At 39.8% G+C, this 14,043-nt stretch overlaps 1 protein-coding gene across 2 annotated transcripts in view; it reads right to left on the bottom strand.

Moving 5' to 3' along the window:
* The window catches only part of plxnb2b (plexin b2b), a 467,166-nt gene that overhangs the window by 354,548 nt on the left and 98,575 nt on the right, over window positions 1-14,043 (bottom strand). For both annotated transcript variants that reach the window (XM_057836746.1, XM_057836745.1), the window contains one exon: window positions 7,294-7,418. The gene's annotated coding sequence lies outside the window, so the exon portion shown is untranslated. The remainder of the gene's footprint in view (window positions 1-7,293; window positions 7,419-14,043) is intronic.

The following is a 14,043-nucleotide window of genomic DNA, read 5'->3' as shown; positions in this document are numbered from 1 at the left end:
TTATTAATGTGCATGCTGCCCTTGTATTCCTTGGTAATATTCCACTTCTGGGCAAAATAACAAATATATCTTTTATATATCTTCTACATCTCTTTCAATCCCACTGCGGTTCACAGAGGACAAGATGACTGTATCTGCAAATGTCACACTCTTCTGCAATACTCTGTCCATCTCTCCCTAGAGCTCATCAGAAGCTTCCTACCTCAACTGCCTACTGGCAACTAAACAATAGGAAACGCAACTGCCCTAATAACTAGGGAGAGAGTGTGTGTTCATGTGTGTGGAAGGTCTAATTAGAGGCACCCCACACACCAAGAAAGTGTGATATAGCTCGACCATGACTGAGACTAGTGGGAAAAGAAAAAAAACGAGAGAAGAAGATGCGTTTTGTTTATATTTTTGTGTGTGTGTGTGTCTGCCTGATGGATGGGGGACCATGGTAATTGCCTAAATCCCACTGTGAGTTAGCGAGGGATGATTGGGCCAAGTCAAATTAGGTGGGACCAGGGCAATGCGCAGAGGCTGGACCTCCACCTGTGTCCTGGAATGCTCATTTATGGTCTATACACAAACAGCTGCACATATGGATAGGCAACAGAGCTGAAAAGACCAAGATTGCTTGTTTTGAGCTGCTTATCACTCTCAGTTGAATTTTAAACTAAACCTAGACACTAAAGAGAATGTATTTTGATGTATTTAACCACACTACATAACTATGTGTGCTGAAAATGTTTGCTTGATCTTTCTATAAAACGCAATAGACGGTCGACCAAAACTAGTATAGATCTCGACAATACTCACAGGCATACTGTATATTGTAGTCTATGAAAATTTAAAAAATATATATATTACTGCAGCTTAGTTGGTTAGTTCACTTTAGGATCTGTAATTTTTCCAGTACAGTATAGGCCTGCACAATATATCGTTTGAACATCACCATCCAGATGTGTGTACGCGCAATAGTCCCATCGCAGGACGTGCATTTTTTGTTTTGTTTTTTTGAACACGCAAACTTTTGTTTTGCTTCATAAAAGCAGCAGGTGTGCAGAGACATGGCCTCCTGGATTCCTTTTATATACAGCAATCTTCATCATTCACAGAAAAAACACTGTTTCCAGGATTAAACTGTATTTTATGAATACAATGTGGTCATGGTAAGTTAAACCAAAGTCTTCCCAAACAGAGCTATTCGAGTCATCTGGTGAAAATTCTTCTAATTTCAATATTGCAGTTAGGGTTGTCCAAATTTTTGCACCAGAGTCCAAGTCACCTGGTTTTGAGAATCTGCTGATAGAGTCCCGATCTGGTACTGAAAAAATACTTTTTGGGGAGCAAAACTTCCAAACATGTTCCAGTACTGTACTATTTACAGTACTTCTGCTTATTACGGGAGTGTTGCGGTGTATAAAACGTATATATTTTTGTTTCTTCTGACAATGCCATTGTACAGTAAGGAAAATAAGTATTTGAGCACCCTGCAATTTTGCAAGTTCTCCCACTTAGAAATGATGGGTGAGTTTGAAATTTTCCTGGTAGGTGCTTGTCCATTGTGAGAGACAATCTTAAAAAAATCCAGAAATCCCAGTGTATGTTTTTTTAAATAATTTATTTGTATTATACTGCTGCAAAAAAGTATTTGAACACCTGTTTTTTAGCTAGAACTGTGAGCCTCAAAGACCTGTTAGTTGCCTTTAAAAAGTCCACCTCCACTCCACTTATTCTCCTAAATAAGTGGATTGGAGGTAGACTTTTTGACAGACTTTTTGACCTATTTGAGGCGGTTAGCTGCATATAAACACCCGTCCACCCCATGCACCCCAAAAGAACTGTCCAAAAACACCAGAGACTGAATTGTAGACCTCTACAAGGTAATTGCCAAGCAGCTTAGTGATATAAGATCCACAGTTGGATCAATTATCAGAAAATGGAAGAAGCTAAACGTGACTGTCAATCTCCCTTGGACTGGGGCTCCATGCAAGATCTACCTCGTAGGGTCTCAAATACCTCAAATACACAAATACCTCATGGTTTAAAATAATGCATGGCACGCAAGGTTCCCCTGCTTAAACCAGTACATGTCCAGGCCTGTTTTAAGTTTGCCAATGACCATTTGGTTGATCCTGAGGAGTCATGGGAGAAAGTCATGTGTTCATATGAGATCGAAATGGAACTTTTTGGTATAAATTCCACTCATAGTGTTTGGAGGAAGAAGAAGAATGAGTACCATCCCAAGAACACCATCCATAGTGTGAGGAATGGAGGTGGTAGCATCATGCTTTGGTGGTGTTTTTGACCAGAGCCAATTATTGTGAGATTTTAGGGAATAACCACCTTCCCTCAGTTAGAGCATTGAAAATGTGTTGTGATTGGGTCTTTCAACATGACAATGGCCCGAAGCAGACAGCCAGTATAACCAAGGAGTGGCTTCTTAAAAAGTACATCAAGGTTCTGGAGGGGCCTAGCCAGTCTCCAGACCTAAACCCAATGACAAAATCTTGGGAGGAAGCTCAAACTCAGTGTTTCTCAGTGACAGTCCAGAAACCTGATTGATCTAGAGAAGATCTGTGTGGAGCAGTGCAAAATCCCTGCTTCAGTCTGTGCAAACCTGGTGAAAAGTTAAGGAAACCTTTGACCTCTGTAATTGTAAACAAAGCCTACTGTACCAAATCTTGACATTGATTTTCTCAGGTGTTCTTATTTGCAGCACTATAATACAAATACATTGCTAAAAAAAAATCATACACTGTGATTTTTGGATTTTTTTTTGATTGTCTCTCACAGTGGACAAGCACCTACCATGAAAATTTCAAACCCGCCCATCATTTCTAAGGGGCAGAACTTGCAAAATCGCAGGGTGTTCAAATACTTATTTTCCTCACTGTATTTCTCCATTATTTTGTTACTTTTTAGTCCCTGAAAAATGAAACATATATATTTTTTTGTTAGTTTTTTTGTTTGTCTGTTTTTAAATACAAGCCTGATTCCGATCCTCTGAAAAATGGCCCGATTGAGAACATCCCTAATCACAATATACATCGTAAACCCTCAAAAAGTCACAATGCCAGTTTTTTCCAATATCGTTCAGCCCAAGTACAGTATAATGAACAGTGTTGAAAATAGCTTACTCTTGGATCATGCTTGCTTGTTTGGGGATGCAGTCCATTTATGCATTAGACTGCCCCCTGGTGACCCTGGTTCACAAACCAAGAGGTGTAGCACAAAGTACAGTGAATTGAAGCATGAAGCAAATGTTTTATTTATGACATGCTATTCAATTATGGAGTGTCTGTTTTCATAAAATACAACACTGCAGACAACTATTTTTCTGAAAACTTTTTAGAAGAAACATTTGTTGGTCGTTTTGGCAGGAGAGAGAGAATGAATGACATTTCTGTTCATTTTAATGGAAAAGACTAATTTGAGATATGAGCAATTTGATTTGCTTCACAGTAGTTCATGGGCGATAGCTGCTATAATAATCCCTTTGAAAATCACAACAAGTCCCAAATCTGAAGAGCTTGTTTTATAACACATTTTCTGACGTATGCAGCCTAAAAATATGTTGTGTAATTTCACACTTGATGGGTGGGCAGGCGGCCACTCCAGAGACACAAATATCCACAAGCAATGAAAACGTATCTTAATTGACTGTTAGCCATTAATTGCAGCTCTTTTCCATTAAAACACTGTTGTGTAAACATCGGTGTAATGCATTGATCCCCAAGTACAGTGTCAATTGATGTGCAGGGAGATCACCAAAATTTCCTCTGGAACTCAAACCTCACTTTAATCAATTCATTAATTAAATTAATTAATCTCTAAATAATTATTTACCCAAAAAAATATTGTATAATTTGTTATCCACAGCTGCAAGTGAAATACTTAAGTTACTGTATATTGAAAGGCAATGCAATGCAGTGCTCTTCCCTTGGACTTGAGTATCCACCTGTAGCTGTTCACACAATAGAACAGGTCATGACACGCACACACTGAGTAAATAAATGTATGAGTACATTGAGATAAGATCATTGTTATTTCAGTATGCTGTAAAATGTTGCCCCGCCCCCCACCTTCCCGATACAGTGGTTCACATAATGCTACCTACCACATATCAGAATTTTTTCAGCCAAAGAAATCTTGACCATTCTGAAAATTCGGCCCTTGTACGATAATGTTTTTATAGAAGTTTATAAACAGCAGTGCCTTGAGATATGAGTAAAATTAGGCTAGGTTCAGACCGTAGTTCTTAATGCATGAATCTGATTTTCTTCGTGTTTTGACTCGAGTGAGGCATTAAGTTTGAAGGTCTGAACAGGACAAGTCGCATAGAATTGGACCATTTCAAATTCGATCTGGGTCACTTTCGTATGTGGATGAAATCCGATCTGGGCCACATTTTTCCAGAATGTGGCGGCGGTCTGAACTGTCAAGTCTCCCAAATCGGAATTCATGCAGCAATTAAGTCAGCAAAGAGAGGGAGAGACAGGGCGCTACGGGAGCGATGCAGCTGTGCATTAGTGTTAGCGCCTAGCTTGCGTGCATGCTATCAATCCATATTAACTTTGAATATAAGATCAAACGGTGATTATTTATGTTTGTTATTTGTGTCCTCTTTTTGGAAATCAAAATATAATCATCGTAGAATGACGTTGAGCCAGCATTTGTTTTAATGCTCCTGCCCATGAGGGTCAGTTTGTTCAGCGCATCTCAGACTGCCTGCGAATTAGTGCGCATGCCTGATACTTGAATGGGCTCAATGGACAAAAATGTTACACATGTGCACTAATTCGCCGTCCGACACGCGCTGAGCAAACTGGCCCGCATGCGCAGAAGCATCAAAACAAATGCTGGCTCAACGACATTCCAGGGTAATCATATTCTGATTTGATTTTGCGTTAGTGACACAAAATGCTCAGACCCCTCATGTCATCTCCAGTAAAATCCATTAGAATGCCTCTGAGTAGCACTTTTATCTCAATTGTCAAATATCGTTGAAAATCATTTGAATGACAGCTATTGTCTTACGGCGAGTCTTTACAAGCGAGCGTATCTTAAGGCACCACTGTGCTTGCTTACTGAATTGTACTCACTCATGTGAAAGAAGAGCCACAGTTATCAACTCATTCGTTATGTGTCGCAGCACGTCACATGAGTGACATGACCAAACGCTGCAAAATGCTTTCTAACTACACATACAATAAGAAAATATCACACATTGTGAATTTATAACGGAAACTATGGCGAATTTTCGTCTCGTTTTCGTGTCGTCAGACGACAACTGGCATCCATCTCGTTATGTTTTAGTCTCCCAAGACACGTTTTCAGCACATCATCGTGATTTCATGAAAAAATTGTTCGTCGACAAAATATTTTTGTTATTGTCATCGTTGACGAAAACAACACCGGAATTTTCAATGAAAATCAATGAGTTCATTTATGAAAAAAACAAAGCCGTGAGAACAGGAGGAATGTTGACGATCTTTGTTTGTTTTGTAAGTGACATAACTACCATTTTCAATGTAACAAAAGTTCATTTTTAGAAAACGTCTGATTCGCCCATTGCCATCAATAGAGACAATGAGTTAGTGCACTTTTCAGGAGAGAAGAAAAATACAGTTTTCAATCAGTTTTAATCCATTTAAAATTAGGGCTGCAGCTATCGATTATTGTAGTAGTCGATTAATCGATAAACTAGTTAGTTCAAATAATCGAGTAATCGGATAAAGAACATTAAAAAATTAAGTACCTGAGCTGAGCCTCAAACGGGATTAACTTTTTTTTTTCTTTTAACAATTAACAATGCGCTTTACAAATGGTTCAGACATATATTCCCACAAAAATTGGCTAAATATGCCTTTAAACTAAATTACGAATGCATAAAAAAACATTCGCCCAAACAAAAACCTAGCTTATGTTGGTCTTAACAGGGAGCAGCAGGATTTGGCCATGTAAAATGAGGCAGACTAGACGGCAGTGTATCCACCCAAATCAATAAAACGTATCGTAAGCCTTTTTTTTAATTTATCTTTGTCGGTATGCAATGTGATTTTTCTATTGTAAATATACTGTATATATACTAGGGGTGTGACAAAATATCGAAATGGTGATACACCGTGATACAATGTATCCCAAAAGGTTATCGATATGCTCCTGCCAAGAATCGAGATATCGTTTTAAATAGGGTTGAGATCATGGCTATTTGCAGGCCATGACATTGACTGGGTGAGTCTTTCTCCAAAGAATGCTTTAACAGTTTTAGCTCTGTGGCATGATGCATTGTCATCTTGGAAAATGACAAACATATTTTCAATTGAAGGGATAAGAAAGCTGTCTAAAATTTCAATGTAAACTTGTTCATTTATTGAGGATTCAACCACAGCCATCTCCCCAGTGTCTTTGCCTGACATCATTTGCCCAATATCATCAAGGACTGAGGGAATTTTGATGTCTTCTTCAGGCAGTCATCTTTGTAAATCTCACTGGAGCGGCACCAAAGAAAAGTTCCAGCATCATCACCTTGTCAAGAATCAAGAATCTGCATTGGACAAGGTGTCAAGAGTCAAGAATCTGCATTGGACAGAGTGATGATGCTGGAACTTTTGTTTGGTGCTGTTCCAGTGAGACCTTAAATGGCCAAAAATTACCTAATTGCCTGGCATTGACTGCCACAGACAGCAATAGACGTACAATCCGTTTGAAGTGGGAGGGATGGCAGCGAATGTTCATTCGCTATTCGTTCATTCGCTGCCACCCTCACAGTTCAAATGGATTGGACGTCTACTAGTAATAAACTAATTCCAATTCATACGAGAAGCTTATTTTTCTGTGAATTAGTTGTTTGTAGAATATCCTCGAATGATTTCCTGACCAATGTATCGATAATCTTGGCATCGCCATATCGTCAGATCATCGTTATCGTGAACTTTGTATCGCAAATCGTATCGTATCGTGAGGTACCAAGAGGTTCCCAACTCCTAATATTTACAGTATGTACCTCGGCACAATGAAAATCAAGAAACATTGATATAACGCTCATTTCTCTTTCAAGATAATCCTACACTTCTATACAATATTTTGTGCTGTGATATCCCCACATGAAAACACATACAGTTACTACTAGAAGCAATAGACAGAAGACTTGAAAGAAGAGACTGAAGGCGTCAGTGTAGAATATAGAGTTTTGAGACAATATACGGACGCAAATGAAGGAGAGTATGAGTACTCGGGGAGAATAAACAATGACAAAACATGGGCTGTGTAAGTGAAAATAGATGCTCCGTGGTTTGCACTCACTCGGGGAGAGGACGACGATGGGCCGACCCTCACTTGACACTTCAATCACCAGCAGCCAGAGCTTCGGGAAAACTCGGTCCAATTAGCTGGACGCTGCCGCTGACCTCCGGCTTCATTAAGGGCTTCTGCAGGAGAAAGGGACGAGAGAATGAGGAGACATAGTAGGCGCGCGCACACATAAACGCAAACTCACAGGAGGAGGTGAAGCTCAAGGTTACAGATAAACCCAATCAACTTTGAGAGAACATGTTCACACTGGTACTCCCGGTGGGCTTACACCCAATGCTGATGGCAGTGAGTGCTGCTGCACGACTGAGAGCAGAGGTCGCCCTACTCCCCCATCCAGCCTCCCTGACACACAAATACCCCCAACACCAACAGGTGTGGTGACATGCAATTACCAAGCTGAGAATGTGCTTTTTGTGACAGAGACAACGGGCCATCAGAGTGGGAGATCAAAAGCGTGGGAGTAGAGGTGATCGTGGACTGCTCAGATGTGCCTGGAGAGCTAAAGAAGCAACAGAGGGCATGTTTCACTCGGCACACCATTGAAAAAACCCAAATAGGCAAGAAATACCAATCAAATAAACAACATGTAGGATTGATGACAGGCTTCTTTATTGAGTAAGTAGATGCTGCAGAGGGAATACAAATGATTGTGCTCTGAAAAGCAAGAGTGTGTACAGTATGTCCACAACAATGAACTAATGTATGTCCACGTCCACAAAAACTGGGCATTTTCCTATGTATTTTTGTCATTCATCCACAGTCTAGGGCTGCAGCTATCGAATATTTTAGTAATCGAGTAATTGACTGAAAATCGATTAATCGAGTAATCGGATAAAACATTTTTTTAGGTAAAGAGCAATTATAAATATAGATGAGAAAACAAGACATTTCATCTAATATTTAACCATTTTCACTCAATCAATGTCTTTATATTCGATGTACATTGTTGAAAACAGCCAACAATTGCATCTCAAATGTGACCAAAAAAAAAAAAAAAAAAGACTAATTCATTGCTTTCACTCAAAAAACTTTTAGATTTTATATAAAAATTCTTACCTAAAAATGTCTTTATGCTTGATAACACACATCACTTAAAAGTTAGGTGTTTTTCCAACGTGTTTCAATTGAATTTCCACTTGTGTCAAGCTATAAATTCTAGTTTTAAGTTAGTCTAAACTGTAAGTCCTGATAGGATTTTGAGTTTTTGCTGTGTTCAAAATAAATGCTGTGCTGTATTGGAGAACATTAGGCACCAGTGCTACTTGGTGTTTTTTCCAGCAATGACTACTGAGCTAAAATTGACAGTAAGCATTATTAAGTTTTTATTTTACACCCTAATCACTCTACAGCGCTGTTTTCACAGATTAAATAAAGCTTGTATGTAAGAGTTGGCCACGTATCGACAGTGGTCATAATGAATAGAAACCTAGCCCTCCGCTAAATAAAAAGTTCCTGCTGTAACCACCCTGAGCAAATGACAGTAACGTTAATCTTATTTATGAGCGCTGAGAAGTGTACTGCTTTAAGATGGCGGCTGTTTTGTTAACGCCGCCGAGTGGGTCATTTCACATTTAGTTCTACGTACATGTGATATCTATGATAGGGTGACCATATTTTGATTTCCAAAAAAGAGGAAACTCAGCCCGGCCTCAAGATACTTGAATTTTACTCGAAGTTCACTCAAAGATGTCTATATCACTTTAATATATTTAAAGTGTGCCCCCTCATTTTGGATGGGAAAATGCAGTTTGAAAATAAAATAAAATAATAAATAATAATGACTAATATATATATATATATATGTATAAATATATAATGCAGACCCATGGATTGTAGTCCAGTCAATACGCATACACACAGTAGGTTATGTGCCAACTAAACATTTTTATAAATTACTATCACGACAAATGTCCTTGACAAATTGTTATTCCCTTTCAATTGATATTCTCATTCAATGTTCTCGAATGCACACAAACAATAACCGAAGTAAACTGACAAACTATTCAACCAGCATGTTTCCAAACGTAGCAGTTCAAAACTACGTTTCCCATAATGCCTAGTATGGTTTACCATACTGATAGCTAGCTTAGGCAAAAATCAAACTTTGCTAGAAAAGTTTACAATCATCGGCAGCGCAATGATACGACACCAAATGGGATTTTACAGTCAAAGCTCCGACAGGAGTCAACAGTTGCCATTATTTACGTATTTATCGTTAAAAACTTAACAACTGGGCAGGCGTTGTGGCCAAATTGTCAACCCAGTAGATGGCAGTAACGCCTCATGATAGGGGTAAACTGCCAACAAAAACAAGAAGAACTACTCCTTCCCTCCCTTCTAGTAGGAGCCATGTCAACTGCTGCCACCCAGCGGCCGGAGGGATTCTCTTCAAATTGGTCCCGTGAAAAATCATAAAAAACGGACATTTTTATGAATTTATAAAACCCGCCCGGACGACGAGGATACTACGTGAAAGTAGGACTCGTCCGGGCAACAGAGGTCACCCTAATCTATGACACCCATTAGACGCTACATGGTACCTCCTTAGCAACATGCGGGCGTAGTTTTTAGCAACGTCACCCCAGTTTGTAACGGCTGTCGGCTGCAGTAAGTTTTTTTTTTTTTTTAATTGCTTCTTCCTCTACACACATCACGTCAGCACGTTGTCCCGCATGAAAAGTAGTCCAGGCAAAACGTGACGCATAGAGCTGGCAAAATTAAACGATTCCTCGAGGTCAATAAAATTACTCGGATCAGTTTTTAAAACTCGAGTTACTCGAGTATTCGTTTCAGCTCTAATCCACACCCACATTTACTAAGTTTACACACTGCGAAGCATCATTGCATTGTTACTAGGGGTGTGACAAAATATCGAAATGCTGATATATCGTGATACTTTGTATCCCAAAAGGTTATCGATATGCTCCTGCCAAGAATCGAGATGTAACAAAAAACACAAAGGAGAATGAAAATTGTTTTTAAATAATTATCATTCTACACAAAACTCCAAAAATGAGTCGGACAAAATTATTGGCACCCTCAGCCTCATACTTGGTAGCACAACCTTTAGACAAAATAATTGCGAACAACCGCTTCCGGTATCCATCAATGAGTATCTTACAATACTCTGCTGGAATTTTAGACCATTCTTCTTCGGCCAACTGCTCCAGGTCTCTGAGATTTGAAGGGTGACTTCTCCAAACTTCCATTTTCAGATCTCGCCACAGGTGTTCTATGGAATTCAGGTCTGGACTCATTGCTGGCCGCTTTAGAAGTCTCCAGTGCTTTCTCTCAAAGCATCTTAGTGTTTTTTGAAGTGTGTTTTGGGTCATTGTCCTGCTGGAAGACCCATGACCTCTGAGGGAGACCCAGTTTTCTCACACTGGGCCCTACATTACGCTGCAAAATTTGTTGGTAGTTTTCAGACTTCATAATGCCATGCACACGGTCAAGCAGTCCACTGCCAGAGGCAGCAAAGCAAACCCAAAACATCAAGTAACCTCCGCCATGTTTGACTGTGGGGACAGTGTTCTATTTTTTGAAGGCCTAGCTTTTTTTTCCTTTAAACTCTATGTTGATGCCTTTTCCCAAAAAGCTCTACTTTCTTCTCATCTGACCAGAGAACATTCTTCCAAAACGTTTTTGGCTTTCTCAGGTAAGTTTTGGCAAACTCCAGCCTGGCTTTTTTATGTCTCTGGGTCAGAAGTGGGGTCTTCCTGGGTATCCTACCATAGAGTCCCTTTTCATTCAGACGCCCACGGATAGCACGGGTTGACACTGTTGTATCCTTTGACTGCAGGACAGCTTGAATTTTTTTGGATGTTAGTCGAGGTTCTTTATCTACCATCCGCGCAATCGTTCGTTGAAATCTCTCGTCTAGGGTTGTTCCGATCATGTTTTTTTGCTCCCGATCCGATCCCGATCGTTTTAGTTTGAGTATCTGCCAATCCCGATATTTCCCGATCCGATTGCTTTTTTTTGCTCCCGATTCAATTCCAATTATTCCCGATAATTTTTCCCGATCATATACATTTTGGCAATGCATTAAGAAAAAAATGAATAAAACTCGGACAAATATATACATTCAACACACAGTACAGAAGTATTGTATTTGTTTATTATGACAATAAATCCTCAAGATGGCATTTACATTATTAACATTCTTTCTGTGAGAGGGATCCAAGGATAGAAAGACTTGTAATTCTCAAAGGATAAATGTGACTTTGTATATTGTGACTAAATATTGCTATCTAGTGTATTTGTTGAGCTTTCAGTAAATGATACTGTAGCCATTTAACGGTTCTGCCCAAATGCATGATGGGAAGTGCACCCATTACTGTGCATAGTGGCACCAATTGATATATCTTCTCTGCGTTAGAAAATAACACATGGTGTTAAGAAAAAGATCAACTACTATCTTTCTTCCCCACATTGCTTCCCACGATAGTCCTAATTATTGAAAGGGGGATTGTAAGGCTTTAGCCAATTAAAATTAGGTTCCAAAGACTGCCAAAACTCACTCTACTCATCTTACGCTGCCTTTTAGCTCTATATATAGGTGAAACGGCGCCATTATAGATTGAACGCCACAATACGTGAGTGGGTCGTGCAGCGCATGCGTTAAATATTTTGATGTGATTAAATTAAAACACATTAATTACTGCCGTTAATGCGATTAATTTGACAGCCCTACTTTAAGCCAAAACTAAAGACTCTGGATGAATGCAAGACATTTTGTCTGTAAAGTTAAATATAATTAGAAAACGATTTAATTAAAAAATATATCTATATTATGAAACCGCATGTCCGATATTTTTTGCCGATTCCGATACTTTGAAAATGACATGATCGGACCCGCGACATATTTACTCTCGTCAATTTTCTTTTCCGTCCACATCTAGGGAGGTTAGCCACAGTGCCATGGGCTTTACACTTATTGATGAAACTGCGCACGGTAGACACAGGAACATTCAGGTCTTTGGAGATGGACTTGTAGCCTTGATATTGCCCATGCATCCTCAAAGTTTTGCTTCTCAAGTCCTCAGACAGTTCTTTGGTCTTCTTTAATCCATTTTAACTGGCTGCAAGTGTGATTTAGTTATTGCTACCACCTGTTATGTGCCACAGGTAAGTAACAGGTGCTGTTAATTGGACAAATTAGAGAAGCATCACATGATTTTTCAAAGGGTGCCAAATGCCAATACTTTAGTCCGGCCTATTTTGGAGTTTAGTGTAAAATGATAATGATTTAATTTTTTTCCCCCCATTATCTTTTGTGTTTTTTCATTGCAAGCAAAATAAATGAAGATATTGCTACCAAAGCATTTGCAATTGCAATCATTTTCTGGGAGAAATTGAGCATTATATGACATAATTCCAGGGGTGCCAATACTTTTGGCCACCAGTGTAAATGAGTGCCATATAAAGGGTTAACAGTATAAGGAGTATGGTTGGATGCGCAAATTTCAATTGCTAATTGTCACATCACAAGCATGGCTACTCCATTCACAAACACTTGTACAGCCTTTACCTGTATGTGAACAAAACTAAAAGGACCCCAGTGTTCATGGTCAGTGGACATCATGGTAATCCCTATTTTCATCAGCCAATCTATTGAAACCTTGGTACAGCAGAGTAAATGCCTTATCTTTTGATGATCGGTATTCGATCAGACTAAAAGAAATGTTTGTGTTTGCTTTGTCACTGCTGCTACAATTTCATGTTGTCACGGATGGCTGGAGCAACACAAGTTGGCCTTTATTCAAAACAAGTCGAGGATAAAAGATCAATGGGCCCATTGAGGCCATGGATTGGGAGGGAAAAGTTCAAAAATAAAGTGGAAGATTATAAGAGGGGGAAGGCTGGAAAGTGATGGGGTTATATGCTCATCTTGGAGCAAGAGGCGTATTGATCAGTGGAGACATACAGCTTCCAGCCATTCATCATTGGCTCCTCGGGCTAGCAGATAAGTCCGATGATAGTGCCTTGCTTTCCGAGCGACTGCAACTGGCTACATCCATTATGCTTCAAAGTAAGCTCCCCTCATGACTGGCTGGAGGGTGAGAGAAGTGCGAATTGGACAGGCCTGCGGTGAAAAATCTGGTGGGGGCACGAAGCGGCAAAGGTTGATCGTCCCCTAAGAGCCAGGACAGCCTTTTCGCACGGGACTGTGCTAATTGCTGAAAAGAAAGCAGAAAGGACACAAAGCCTATAGTGTCTAGAAGTGTGAAAAGCAACTCTGCAGCTCGTGCAGGTAGAGATCAACCATAATGAGGGGGGGAGGGTGCGCGAAGTGATGTTAGGGTTTGGGGTGGGACACAAGGAGGCCAAAGAGCAATGGATAGAAAGAGAGTCTGAGTGATGGTGACAGGCTTCAAGCCAGAGACAAGGCCCCGATGGAGCAATTACTGCAGATCCATAGAAGGTGTGCTGAGCCTCTCGGCACCGTCTCAAATGGCACGTTGCCCTGCCAGACTCATACGCGGAGCCTTTATGAAATAAAAAGCCATAGAAACATCCTGGATGAAGCGACAGAAGAAAACATGGGAAAATCCAAACCATCCTTGTGCAGTAAAACTCTACCAAAGAATTTCGATATGACACCCTGTCAACATCGAGCTGAAACTTCACAGCGAAGGTCGGTGTGCGGTCAAGGCTAAACACTAGGAAAGGGTTTGAAAAACCTGCTGACATCACCTGGAATAAAATTTCTAAAGGCAACCACTGACACAATAGCAAGTT

Source organism: Corythoichthys intestinalis, chromosome 5 (genome assembly GCF_030265065.1).
Source record: "Corythoichthys intestinalis isolate RoL2023-P3 chromosome 5, ASM3026506v1, whole genome shotgun sequence".
NCBI classification, from domain to species: domain Eukaryota; kingdom Metazoa; phylum Chordata; class Actinopteri; order Syngnathiformes; family Syngnathidae; genus Corythoichthys; species Corythoichthys intestinalis.
The sequence above is the reverse complement of the archived record's forward strand: the minus strand, read 5'-3'. Positions and strand labels throughout refer to the sequence as shown.